This window comes from Dermochelys coriacea, chromosome 11, assembly GCF_009764565.3.
Source record: "Dermochelys coriacea isolate rDerCor1 chromosome 11, rDerCor1.pri.v4, whole genome shotgun sequence".
In the NCBI taxonomy this organism is placed as follows: domain Eukaryota; kingdom Metazoa; phylum Chordata; order Testudines; family Dermochelyidae; genus Dermochelys; species Dermochelys coriacea.
Genome location: NC_050078.2, coordinates 24462087 through 24476816, shown reverse-complemented (window position 1 = coordinate 24476816; position 14730 = coordinate 24462087). Strand labels below are relative to the sequence as shown.

The window sequence follows — 14730 nt, the reverse complement described above, 5'->3', positions numbered from 1 at the left end:
TTTAATTAGGTGATCAGTGTTGATGGGGTGCAAAAACAAAAGCTATCTCCTGTCTAAAAAGGTTCAGGTCCCATATAGGCCCCATTCTTCTCTCTATGGCACAGACAATAATTGAGCTTTTTTTTTTTTTAAGTACCTAGGAATGAAAAGAGGAGACTGTACTGTAGACAAAAGCTTTCAACTAAGATTTGTTTTCCTTTCTCACCAGGTGACTTAAAGAAAAAAATCATATCAGCTATAAAGAAACAGCTATAACCTATGCTGAGATCACAGTGACACAGAATATAAAGAAGCTCTAACAAGCATAATTTTTGCAAGTGATTAATCAAAATGTATTTAGCAAGTCATATTCAATGATTATCAACAGACCTGCTTAAAACAATAACCATTTTGCAATAACAGTTTTGTTCATTCTAATGCAAGCCGGCTTTGATGCCTGAAATAAAACGTCTAAGTTGTACACTAGCACAGTGGTTCAAAAGACTAAAGGTTTTGGCATGATGGATTATCTGACCAAGAGGATACTAGGATGGGGTATATATATTACTATGTCACATGCAGCATGGCAGGCTAAGGTACTGCAATGGGTCAAAGGTTTGTTTTGTCTATTTTTTTAACCTTGAGTTAGTATTATTTCTGAGCCTTATCAATTGTCATTTTAAAGCAGTATTATCTCTATAGTAGAAATCCCTACCATGATACTTGGTATTTGATATGGATTTTTCAAAGCATTTGCATAGACTCTGAAACTCCCATACTCCTAAATAAAAGAGCTATATTATTTTTTTAAAATACCCCTTTAAATTAAAGTGCAATGCTTTTGTGGCACCAGCTACTCCACATGCTGAAAACTCAGCCTTCTCTCTGTCTCTTCATCTTTCTTGCATTTCAATTTTACCGATATAAGAAAAGCAAATTCAACATTAGTTTCTGCATGTGAGTCTTAAGCCTCTGTAGATTCTCAGTGTATATCTTTCTAATTTAAGGCTCATAAAAAGCAGGAACCAATTAACAGTATGAAACAAACTTTTGATACAATGCTTTATTAAATAAATAAAAAGCTCCAAATGATAATAAAACTTTTCAGCTGATTCAGAGTGAAAGCTCAACAACCTAACCCAAAACCTATTTTGATATCATTATACTAATTATTCAAAAAGCCATGTGTCTGAGGCCTGCCGTAAGCTTCATTTTTAAAAAACCGTCATAGATTTTTAATGTTTTGAAAATGTTTGACCATATTTTATGTCTTTGAGATCCAAATATTACAATACAGCACAGAAAGAGTATCAAAGCACTTTTTTAGTCCTGAAAGTCAACAAAAATAATTTTGAAGTATTTTACACTTATTTTATCTGAATCCCTGACAGTTAATTTGGTGTGAAAAACTACAACAGTAGAAAACAGATGTTAAGGGGCAAGCATATAGTTAAGGTCAAAACAAACATAAAACACAGCTTCCATTTCTAAGGGGAAAAAGATTTGTCCAGCAACAGGTTTTATGCTAAACCTGCTTTTTTATTGTTCTGCTTGTGATATCTGTAGACTACACAATGCAATACTGTCTGCCATAGTGCAATACCTCTCAGCACTAGTAATTTAAGACTTTTTTCTCTGTAATACACTAAACCATCATAACCTGTCTCTTCCTATTTAGTTTAACCTACAACCACCACATACTGATTTGGCTGTGTGTGGCTTTCTCTATTGCCATTTATTACTCTGCTCGACTCCTGAAATTCTGTTTGCAATTTAAGGCCACAAATTAGAAGCGTAAGTCATCTGTTTCCTATAATCCCCCTGTCAGGACTGGAATCGCATTTGGAGCTCAGCACCAAGCCTGGTCCTAGGCCTTTACAGCATATCTGATTGGCTAAACAGTCTAAAAGCTATACTCCGAAAAAATAAAACAAACTGTAATACATGGTTTTAGAGAAGGAAGAAAGAAGTCATTCAACTATGCAGAATAAATATATATGATTTTTACCACCGTATTCTTTTTAAGGTTAGATAACATTTATGTCAAAATTCCAAGCATTTGAATGGTAATTACTGTTGTTTTTAAACTATTGTACATTGATAGTCATTGCTTACCTCTTATTAAATATAAATCTTTTGCAACTTCTGCCACCTTCGTCACACAGCACATTTTCTGTCTTTTGCGATTCTAATTAGCTGTTTTTCCCCCCTAACATGGCAGTCACTATATGAAACTAAAAATCTAAGGAGGCTCACTGCTTTTTTCTCTTTTCTCTATAATTTTTCTAATGAATCTGTGCATTTGTTCCTTTGATGCCAGTAGATAATGTTTTTAGGTATGTAGATGAGAAATCTTAAAAGATGGTCATTCTTTTTCTCCTGACAACGAAACCTTAGTTAAACAAAAAAAAATCTTTCATGCAAACATTTGTGATTATGCCTGCAATTTGAATATTATTTCCCTGCTCCCTTTAAGTCATTTTAATAGCAGCTTCCAACTAGCTCTGCTATGGTTGAGACTCTGTCAACATCTCTTATTTTACATCATTTTAAACTTTCTTCTTATGGCATTGTGTGCAGGACAACATATCATGTTACAATCTCAAAAGAGCAAGATAAAGCATCTATAAGGATACCAATACAGAACAGCAGTATGTGGAGAAAAATCTCTCATAGCTCACAGAATAATTGGAAAGTGCTCTCTGCTTCAGAAAAAAAATAATAATAATAACACAAAGAAACAAAGAAAGAATTAAATACCATTAATAAACATACAACAAAGTGACTCATGTTTCCTAATAGATCTTGCTATATCTGGGCTTGGAACTAAATAGATCAATATAGATCCTGAATAATGTGTTCTATTTATAAAGAAAACTAAGCTCTAAATTTTGTAGTGTACAACAGAGCAGGAAAAAAATGATCCAGCCTGAATTACAGCAAAAACATTTTTCAGAGATTTGGGCAAAGCAATAAAAATGTTATAATTTTTGTTTAAGTTAGAGGAGTGAGTCCTAAAAAAAGAATATTCCACTGCTCTTTGTGCTTCTGTAACTTAAAAATTGGCTACTTTTAAGTGAAATTGGCAGGCTGTTAGTCTACAATGTGGACTAGGATATTTGGAAATAAAAAAAATTGGCCAAGATATAATATTTTAAAAGGAGTTACTGTTCATGCAATTTCCTAAGGATTTTTTTTTTTTACTATTCATTCAGTATTACAGATTTATACACACATGGAAATACGTATTATGGGTCCATAATACACAAATGCAAACTATTGTCAAGATGTATTCACAGTATGTACTGTGATGACTATTGAGCAAAAAAGGCTCTCTCATGATAATGAATGCCCATTATTATAAATAAGCACACTGTAGGAATAACTCATTGCACACAAAGCACACCCAAACCATTTGGTTTCTTCCAGAGCTCAGACACCAGCACTACTATTCAAGAGCTGCGCACTGGAAGAGTGACTGGAGTATTGCCATGTAAATGAGCAGCATGCTAAGGAGCAGATGTTGCTCTTGGGAAGAAAAAAGGTCTTGCACCAAAATGTTGGTGGACTTCTCTGTGCTGTTGTGACAACTGAACTTCTTAAGTTCTGCCCTTTGATGCTGATGGATTTGTGTTTCTGGATTTGGTAAATGGATAGGCTATTGGAGGTGCATGAAGATCATCTCTTAAAATATATATAGAAATATACGCTCAGTGTTCATCCAATATTTTAGCCCTGTATCTAGAGCTTCTAAACTTAAAAAATGTGTCTTCATTCAAGACTCCTTGCTGAAGATCCAAACACTTACATGTTGGCATAATAATTTTCAGACCTGAAAATATATCAGTTATCCTGCCAAGTATAAAAGGAATTGTTAAGTGCCAGGTTCCAAACAGACAGATACATGGTATAAAGTCAAAATGTCCACTGCTTTAAACTGAACCAAATTCAGCAACCTAACCTCAAGCCTGGAGTCTGTCCCAATTACCCTGCATGCTAGGCCATGGCACAAACTAGTTGATAAATTAATTTTAAAAATCACTTTTTACCTGCAACTCATACCACCAACATATCTCAATATTCTACAACTCGGCCTCACAATTCTGATAAGCCATTTCCATTCTTTTGTGCTTATCACACGATGATATTCAACAATTAAAGGAAAACTTTACTCGTGTTTGTCCTACAATTATGAAGTTTTAAAAAATGATGCCTAATGATTTGCCATATGCACAATACAACCATATTTTACATAATGGAGCATATGAACTGTATCCCAAAATGCTTTACATATTTAAATACATGACAGCAGTCTACAGTGTAAATTTCAGAAAACAGTGGTATAAAGACATTCTATCCTAAAAATTATACAAATACTTAGCATTTAATATAGGACTTTATAGATGTTAGCTAATTAAACATCACAACATCCCTATGATCTAGGTTAGTGTTTCCCAAACTTGGGACGCCACTTGTTCAGGGAAAACCCCTGGCGGGCTGGGCCAGTTTGTTTACCTGCTGCGTCCACAGGTTTGGCCGATCGCGGCTCCCACTGGCCGCAGTTCGCCACTCCAGGCCAAAGGGGGCTGCGGGAAGTAACAGCCGGTACATCCCTCAGCCTGCACTGCTTCCCATAGCCCCCATTGGCCTGCAGCGGTGAACCGCGGCCAGTGGGAGCCGCAATCAGCCGAACCTTCAGGTAAACAAACCTGGCCCTCCAGGGGCTTTCCCTGAACAATCGGCGTCCCAAGTTTGGGAAACACTGATCTAGGTCATTAGCATTATCCCCCATTTTACAGATGGAGAAATTGAGACACAAAGAGGTTTCCTAAGACCACCTAATGAGCTAATAGCAGTATCAGATTTAGGACTCAGTAATTCAAGGTTCCCCAGTCCTGTGCTTAGTCCACTAGACTATGTTGCCTCAATATGAAGGCTTACAAGAAAGACAGAAAATAAAAACCATGAGAAATGTAGGACAGAAGCTTCAATATGAGCTTTTTAAAAGAGCTGAAGAGTCAATGAGAAGGAAACTGCAGTGCACACAAAGAGGGTGAGACAAGACAGAAGGAATAGATGAATGTGGCAGGAATAAAGCAGAGGAAAGGAAGTATGGTCTTGTACTTAAAGCACTAACCTAAGATAGTAAACTCTGGGTTCAGTTCTTGGCTCTGAACATAGCACAATGAGGTCCCAGTCTTGGTTGGGGCTTATAGTTGCTATTGTAATACAAATAACAACAGAGACAAGCTCCATGGGAGGAAACCCACATACAATTTTGAAATAGATACTAAAATGAGTAAGAAGTACATGGAGGCACCTAAGCACAAGAGCAATTTTGTTCTGTTTCTTGGACTATGTAGAAAGGTGGGTTTCAGCATTCTGGAGTCAAGGCTTTGATTTCAATTAGATGACACTGGTGTAACTGGGACAAGAATTTGGCCCTATACTATATCGGCAAAAAGGTCTTGTAAAATTGCAATCCATTCACTGTTTTGTGAACTCAAAATCCTACAGGAAGTGTCACAAATCCACACAATGTTCCTGAGTGCTAAAGTTTGCCTATGGATCTTCAAATTATTTGACAGATGTGTAAATTCACATGTAGCCAAAAAATTCCCTAGTGATAGTACAGCTGTGCATGCTGAAGAGTGCAAGTTACTTCAGCTAATGTCAACATTAAGTTATGGTCAATTTTTTCCTATAAATTCACCTTTTGTCTGCAGGTGTAATATAGCTTTAGGCCATTTGGGGCTGATTTCACTCTGCTTTGGTCAAACCAAGCCCTCTTTTGTACATTTCAGACTCAAATGCAAAAAAATCTGAGGAGCCGATCGTTTCAGTGAGTAGGATGAGTGCATAACTAGAGATCCACAGTTATATACAGACTTTCTTAAATCCCAAATGTGGGCAGATGCACAGCACAGAGGCACTGGTTTCATAGGACTATGACCCTTTGCTGCAAGACTTCCTCTATCTGACACTAGAACAGCAATGTGCTTTTAAAACAGGAACAGGGTTTACAGTGGAGTGATGTGCATCAAGGATACAATTTTTACTCACCAGTTTGTCACATAAACCTGGCATAGTTTGGGCAAAGCTAGTCAAATGCATAGTGGTTTGGTGGCATTACCACTTAATGGTTCCAAAGGAGTTATTACTATATGCTACACATATATGCTGAACATAATGAGCTAGTTTGCCATGCACCAAATTGAAGATGTGTCAGACTATTGTGTGTATGTTAATTTCAAGCTGAAAACAGTTTGTTCCTCCAGGTATATTCTTACTCTTGTCTTTTTATGGAAAAGCTTGTTGCTGAGTAGGTGAAGCACACAGTAATCTGTTCTCTAAACCAAGCAAAAGGGAGCCTAATAAGGTTTCAGTCAGCAACAATCGCTCTCTTATACCAACTTCCATCAGACAAAATTATTAACCCTACATTAATCATTGGCTATAGTTATAACAGAGTCATGTAATAGATGAAATATTACAGACTTGTAACCTTGCAGATGTGGTACAGTAGGTAGGGGTTGGTGAGAAAAATTAATGCTAATTTCAATGGATTGTTATGCTAAATCAAAAGTGTGGATTTATTGTTCCAGTGAAGCTGCACATTGTATAGCTTGGCAATGGCATCAGAATGTGTCAGAAAGTGCTATACTGTGTGGAGGAAGAAGGGAAGATATGCTAATGGTAAAAGCATTGAACTGGAAATCAGCAGCCTGTCCTTCAGCAAGTCACTTACTCTTTCGGTGCTGCCTTTACCCCATATGTAAATGGGGGAAATAATACTTACCAACCTCACCCAGGCTCTGTGAGGCTCAAAATCATTCATGCTTATTAAATTTTCACATGCTCGGGTAGCTTTTTCCACAGAATATGGATGGGGTATGTAGTGCTGAGTCCCCAGCATCATTCCCCCTTCCATCATTCCAGAAAAGCCCCTCTGTGGAACCTCTCTGGGACTGGGGCTCCAGGGTTTGTGGAGTTCATGGAGGGCTAGTGAGAAGCTACTGTGTAGAGCATTCTCCTCTCTATTGGTAGAAGATATGCCAACCAATATCCACAAGTGAATGTTGCCAGAAGTAGCCTTAACTTGGGCTCTGCACCATCCTCAGAGGGGTGGAGGTCTGTAGACACACAGTGCCTGACCAACTATGCTTGCACAAGCCATGCAAATCATTGCCTGTCTTGCTGCCTTTCTGACAAATGACCATCTGTGAAGGCAGAAATCTGCAGGTGTGCAAGTTTAACACACTCTATGGAGTTAGGTTTTCCCCAGTTTTTATTGTTTCATGAGCATTTTAAACGATTTCTGTTTCCAGCCTTTTTATATGGTGATGTTAACTCTGAGAGTACAAACCAATTCACTGTTGCCTTTATGGGTCTGTTTACAGACTGACACATGATACTACTAAGAGAAATGTGAATCTGCCCATTCATCTTAATGGGGTGTTAAACTTAAAGCCTTATATTGAAGCGCCAACATTATAAAACTTTGCACTGCTAATCTCCATCCCAGAATCATCCTGTGAATGCTAATCAGGGTGGGTATATTTGTCACACCTTGGAGTTCCATTGATTTGATAGGAATAAGACTGCATGTCTCAAAGCGCAATCAGAGATATAACAGATACGTAAGGTGCTTACTGCCTTCCTAACAATGGAGCTATAAGTAGTGTTTATATTACTTTCAACAAAAAGGGCCAGACTTTTGCAGTGCACCTAGTGAAGTTTTGTGTGCTTTTCCCATAAAATGTGATGCAGTGGCAGGGAAGGTAGTTCAATTTAATAAGTTAATAAATATTTTTGAACCACCTGCAGTACCTTCTGTAATACAATGATCACTTGATGATTACCTGATCTGCTCACTCCCTCTGAAGCACTTGGCATTGGCCGCTCTCGGAAGACAGGATACTGGGCTAGATGGTCCTTTGGTCTGATCCACTATGATGCTTAGTCTAAAATACAGGAGGAGAATGAAAACTAAAACTCCAGAAGAAAATCCACAGATTTTCCTCAAATGTTCTGGAGGCTCTCCATTGATTCTACCTCTTTATGTAAATAAGATACTGATTAACAAGTATCATTGACTAAAGTATTTTTTTAATTAGGAGAGTGCATATAACCACATATATGGTGCACATCATCATCATAATCCTTAAATCATCATGAGCTCCTATTGATGCCTTCAAAATTCAGAATGCTCTCTCTCCACTTCTTTATATCTGACACCAGTTCTTATTGTGGGTTTCCATTGTTTGCTTGATACATAGGTCATGATTCATTGAGGCCCCAATTCTGCATCTGAAAAATATTAAAGCACCTACTTAACTTTAGGCAGATATTTATGTAGATTTTAATAGGACTTAAGTTCTGTGCATGCTTAAAGTTAAGTATGTGTAAGTTCTTTGCTTAATCAGGCCCTAAATCTCTCCAACAGACATAGTCCCTTCCATACTTGAAGGGCTACTTCTTTACTTATCTTGACAGTCTGCTACCCTGAATAGTGGAGTTTCCTATTCTGCACCACCTCTGCCTACTATCTCTACCTGCTCATCTCCTAAATGGTTTAAATCCTCACTGTCCATCCACATGATCTTCATGATCCCCCTCAAGCATTTGTTTTCAAACCAATCCAAAATTCCTCTCATACTTTTAGTGTGTGCCAGGTTTCCACATCCCTAAGCCAGGGTTATCAGATTTGTATGGAAGAGAAACCATTTCCATTAACAGTTAACATCTTTTAGTTTCACCCTGCTGAAAACCAGCTCACACAGCCAGCCACCCACAGACACACCCCTCTCCCCTCCTATATCTATACACGCACACATTGTCTAATTAGACAACTGGAGAGATCTCTATTTTGAAGCTGTGTCCTAAATATATCATGCATCTAACCCTGTTGCTGTGTTAAGCCAAACTTCTCTAGCTGTGTTAGGGACCAATTGAAATCCCAAACCTAATAGAATCATTATTCTCTCTAGTTCCAACATTATGCCTGTTTTCTTTTCCGTTTTGATAGTGAAAACAGAGTAAGTACTTTACAGACATATTTTACAAAATAGGGATTCAAGGATAATACTAATTCTTTGATGAGTGATGGATATGAATGTGGACTATATTGAGGCTGAATCAGTGAAAATATATTATGTATCCTTTTTTTTCCAGATACATTTTGAGGCCCTTGTAATCATATTGAATCCGCTGTTTATATCTTCAGAAAAGAAACTGAAAAAAATCTAGACTGAGAGAACCTTGCTAAGGGACAACCAAACTCAAATGACTTCTGAGGATGCTAATATTTCAAGATCACTTTCCTAAATATTTCTTAGTGCCAGCAATGACCCTCATGAACTAAATTTTGGGTTTGATATCAACTGGGGCACATTATCCCTGAAAAAACATCTTGATGGGGTCCACCAAGCAACCTTTTAATATTATTTTGTAGCTGCTCCTTCAGTATAGTTCTAAGTTCTAGGATTGTGGAATCCAGAAACTTGAAAACCCCACTTGACTGAAATCTGGTATGTTAGGTAGATATTGATTCTCATGAAAATATTGACTGTATACTCTGAAGACTTAAGTGGTGTGCAGTCTCTATGTACAGGTATGAATGTCACCCATGGTATGTAGTCTATTGTAAATGTTTAAATAATCTGTAAGATTTCAAATGTTTTGGGTAGCCTATTAATTTAGCATCATTTTTTATGAGAAAAGAAAATGTGACTGCTCTCAAAATAGATGATGATCATTAGTAAATGATTAACACTAGTTTTACTTCAGCTGATCTTCTGGCAAGCCAACTGATCCATTTACCCCACGGACATGAGCAAGGTCAACTTCTAGGCCTCTCACAGCTGGAGACATCTTTTGTCATGGTAACAGTAAATAGTTTTTAAAACTTTGTCAAATTTGCATACGTATTGATTTTTTTCCCTTTGTGGAACCAGGTTAATACAATCTGATATGTCACACAAGCAAGGGGTGACTCAATGAGCTTCATTTAATACTACAGCCACTCCTTGCCAAACATATTTCCCTGTAAAACAGTTTCCATCAAAACTGTCAGAGTAAAGAATCCATCACAGGACCTGGGGCTAGCATGATCACTAAGGTTGCCCATAAAAAGCTACATATCCACAACAGATTTCACTATGGCTGGTTAAATGCCTTCAGCATTTAAATGTTGTTGAGCGAATCTGTTAAATAGGATGATGGGTGAGTGACCATTATGTACAAAATCATTCAGCTAGGACTACACCCTCAGCTGAAAAATATGGCAAATGTATCAAAAGTATAGTGATTTTCCCTCCAAGTTGTCTCTGCGGTCCCACAGAAAATCATGAAAAAATCTCTGCAGGACATCACAAATAATGCAATACATTTTATATGATAATAGGTCTGCCCCTGCTTCCATCAGCCAAAGGCAAAAGAGACAATGTTTTATATCTCTTAAAATAAGTAAGTGTATTGCTTCCACAAATAGTATAAATCCCTTATCACTTTGGTTGTTTTTTCCCAAGTCAATACCATCCACAGTGGGGGTGGGGGAGGGTTTGTTTGAATGACATAATAGTTCCATACCAATATCTGGACAACCATGTTTGCCTAACTCTCTCTCTCAGATCACTCAGTCCAACCGCTGTAGTCCCCTAATAAGTTATACTGTATAAAGATCTATTTTGGTTTTTTTTGTGATTCATTAGTGTGGCTACAGCTTTGAAGATTTGGAATAACTTGATTAGAAATATCAAATGATATTTTACAGTTCTACAGTGCCATTCATCTCAATGCCAAAAACATTTGGCAAACTTTGTGCCTGATCCTAAGAACATCCAGCATTTCTCAAGATTTGTGTCTTTATACATTCAGGGGTGGTTTCACTTACCAATGAAATTCAGCAACCTCTGAAAAAGAACATATCAGCTGTTTAACAGCATACATCAATACTGCACAATTATTTAGCACTAGAAATGGAAAATCCTGTATCCAATTAAAATTGCATTGGGAATTTATGTAGATAGGATTTAATTATCCAAATTAGAATTTGTCTGGGACATCAGGGCTAAAACCCATACTGGTTCAGAATGGCCACATATTTTATATGTGACTAGGGGTTAAATCCAAAAGATCTTCTATAGTCAGTTATAAACCACTGAAAATTAAGAAAACAAGTTGTTTTCTAGTGATGCTGAAGAATGTTACAAAACATCAAAGACCTTGCCTTGTTGCGGACAATATAAAAATCAGACAATGAAGGAAAAAAGATTTCCCAATCATCAAGCAATGAAACAGTAATGAGCATGGCAATCATGGTCTCTGATTTCTTACATACAGTACATGGCACCATGGTAAATTTTGGTAACGGTAGATTCTGGCACATTTTAGATGGGGGAAGATTGACATAACTATAAAAAACATAGGTTTTAGTACACAATTTTAAATAATATAACATCACGTAACTCTTTGTGGAGACTGATGATATTTTCCAAAAATTACAACACTCGTTTAAATGTTTATGAGCCAGATCTTTAGCTGGTATAAATCAACATAGTTTAATTGTAGTCAATAGAGCTACACCAGTTAATACCTAAGGATATGACCTTGGATATTTCTGTATCCACTTAATTCTGTGATAGAAACTCTTTTCTCCAGAATCCAAATGGCTGTGGAGCAGATTCTGCTACTTTTATCACATTTCAGAGTAGCAGCCGTGTTAGTCTGTATTTGCAAAAAGAAAAGGAGTACTTGTGGCACCTTAGAGACTAACAAATTTATTTGAGCATAACCTTTCATGAGCTACAGCTCACTTCATTGGATGCATTCAGTGGAAAATACAGTGGGGAGATTTATGTACGTAGAGAACATGAAACAATGGGTGTTACCATATACACTGTAACCAGAGTGATCACTTAAAGTGAGCTATTACCAGCAGGAGAGTGGGGGATGGGGACCTCTTGTAGTGATAATCAAGGTGGGCAATTTCCAGCAGTTGACAAGATTGTCTGAGGAGCAGTGGGGGGGGGGCGGGGGGGAATAAACATGGGGAAATAGTTTTACTTTGTGTAATGACCCATCCAGTCCCAGTCTCCATTCAAGCCTAAGTTAATTGTATCCAGTTTGCTAATTAATTCCAATTCAGCAGTCTCTCATTGGAGTCTGTTTTTGAAGTTTTTTTGTTGAAGTATTGTCACTTTTAGGTCTGTAACCAGAGAGATTGAAGTGTTCTCCGACTGGTTTTTGAATGTTATAATTCTTGACGTCTCATTTGTGTCCATTTATTCTTTTACGTAGAGACTGTCCAGTTTGACCAATATACATGGCAGAGGGGCATTGCTGGCACATGATGGCATATATCACATTAGTAGATGTGCAGGTGAACGAGCCTCTGATAGTGCGGCTGATGTGATTAGGCCTTATGATAGTGTCTCCTGAATAGATATGTGGACACAGTTGGCAACAGACTTTGTTGCAAGGATAGGTTCCTGGGTTAGTGCTTCTGTTGTGTGATGTGTGGTTGCTGGTGAGTATTTGCTTCAGATTGGGGGGCTGTCTGTAAGCAAGGACTGGCCTGTCTACCAAGATCTGTGAGAGTGATGGGTTGTCCTTCAGGATAGGTTGTAGATCCTCGATGATGCATTGGAGAGGTTTTAACTGGGGACTGAAGGTGATGGCTAGTGGCGTTCTGTTCTTTTCTTTGTTGGGCCTGTCCTGTAGTAGGTGACTTCTGGGTACTCTTCTGGCTCTGTCAATCTGTTTCTTCACTTCAGCAGGTGGGTATTGTAGTTGTAAGAATGCTTGATAGAGATCTTGTAGGTGTTATTGTCTGTCTGAGGGGTTGGAGCAAATTTGGTTGTATCGTAGAGCTTGGCTGTAGACAATGGATTGTGTGGTGTGGTCTGGATGAAAGCTGGAGGCATGTAGGTAGGAATAGCGGTCAGTGGGTTTCCGGTATACGGTGGTGTTTATGTGACCATCGGTTATTAGCACCATAGTGTCCAGGAAGTGGATCTCTTGTGTGGACTGGTCCAGGCTGAGGTTGATGGTGGGATGGAAATTGTTGAAATCATGGTGGAATTCCTCAAGGGCATCTTTTCCATGGGTCCAGATGATGAAGATGTCACCAATGTAGCGCAAGTAGAGTAGGGGCATTAGGGGACGAGAGCTGAGGAAGCGTTGTTCTAAGTCAGCCATAAAAATGTTGGCATACTGTGGGGCGATGCAGGTACCTATAGCAGTGCTGCTGATTTGAAGGTATACATTGTCCCCAAATGTGAAATAGTTATGGGTGAGGACAAAATCACAAAGTTCAGCCACCAGGTTAGCCGTGACATTATCGGGGATACTGTTCCTGACGGCTTGTAGTCCATCTTTGTGTGGAATGTTGGTGTAGAGGGCTTCTACATCCATAGTGGCCAGGATGGTGTTTTTAGGAAGATCACCGATGGATTGTAGTTTCCTCAGGAAGTCAGTGGTGTCTTGAAGATTGCTGGGAGTGCTGGTAGCATAGGGCCTGAGGAGGGAGTCTACATAGCCAGACAATCCTGCTGTCAAGGTGCCTATGTCTGAGATGATGGGGCGTCCAGGATTTCCAGGTTTATGGATCTTGGGTAGCAGATAGAAAACCCCAGGTTCTAAGGATGTGTCTGTGCAGATTTGTTCTTGGGCTTTTTCAGGGAGTTTCCTGAGCAAATGCTGTAGTTTCTTTTGGTAACCCTCAGTGGGATCAGAGGGTAATGGCTTGTAGAAAGTGGTGTTGGAGACCTGCCGAGCAGCCTCTTGTTCATATTTCAACCTATTCATGATTACAGACCTAAAAGTGGCAATACTTCAACAAAAAAACTTCAGAAACAGACTCCAAGGAGAGACTGTTGAATTGGAATTAATTTGCAAACTGAATACAATTAACTTAGGCTTGAATAGAGACTGGGAGTGGATGGGTCATTACACAAAGTAAAACTACTTCCCCATGTTTATCCCCCGCCCGCACTGTTCCTCAGACATTCTTGTCAATTGTCAGAAATGGCCCATCTTGATTATCACTACAAAAGGTTCCTGTTCCCTGCTCTCCTGCTGGTAATAGCTCACCTTAAGTGATGACTCTGGTTACAGTATGTATGGTAACACCCATTGTTTCTTGTTCTCTATGTATATAAATCTCCCCACTGTATTTTCCACTGAATGGAAGTGAGCTGTAGCTCACAAAAGCTTATGCTCAAATAAATTTGTTAGTCTCTAAGGTGCCACAAGTACTCCTTTTCTTCTTATCACATTGAATAGAATGTTACTCTATAGAGAGATCCATTTATTTCAGTAGGAGTATTGTGCAACATGAGAACAAGTGGAAGAACAGAATTTTATTTTCCAGGTGGCATTTGCTTGTAGTAAAGAATTAATATCATCAGGATTACAAGATGCAAAACAAGAATCTTCATATGTCCTGCTGTAATGCAGCTCCCATGATTGCCTCCAAAAGACAAATGACTGTTAAAACATGAAAGCAATAAAAATTAAATTCACCAGAGTCCCGTTGTGCCTGAGCTAGAAAATATGAATTCTGCATTAAGCACTTCTAATTTCAATGCTTGGGAACTGTTTTAAAGCGGTCTGCTAATTTGTAGCACTGTAACATGCTTACTCCGACTGCTGCAGTGAGAGAAAGCACTTCCTCAATGGCACTGCACTAACAACTCCACTTTACTCACAGATAAGTCTAGGCAGTTTTCCACCTGTCCAGGCAGATAA

At 38.4% G+C, this 14730-nt stretch overlaps 1 long non-coding RNA gene across 1 annotated transcript in view; it reads right to left on the bottom strand.

The window, feature by feature from the left end:
* LOC119863631 overlaps positions 1–14730 on the bottom strand; it is a 56053-nt gene that overhangs the window by 7818 nt on the left and 33505 nt on the right. Inside the window, exon 8 of the long non-coding RNA XR_006277928.1 lies at positions 7842–8289. This is a non-coding gene — a long non-coding RNA (uncharacterized LOC119863631). The remainder of the gene's footprint in view (positions 1–7841; positions 8290–14730) is intronic.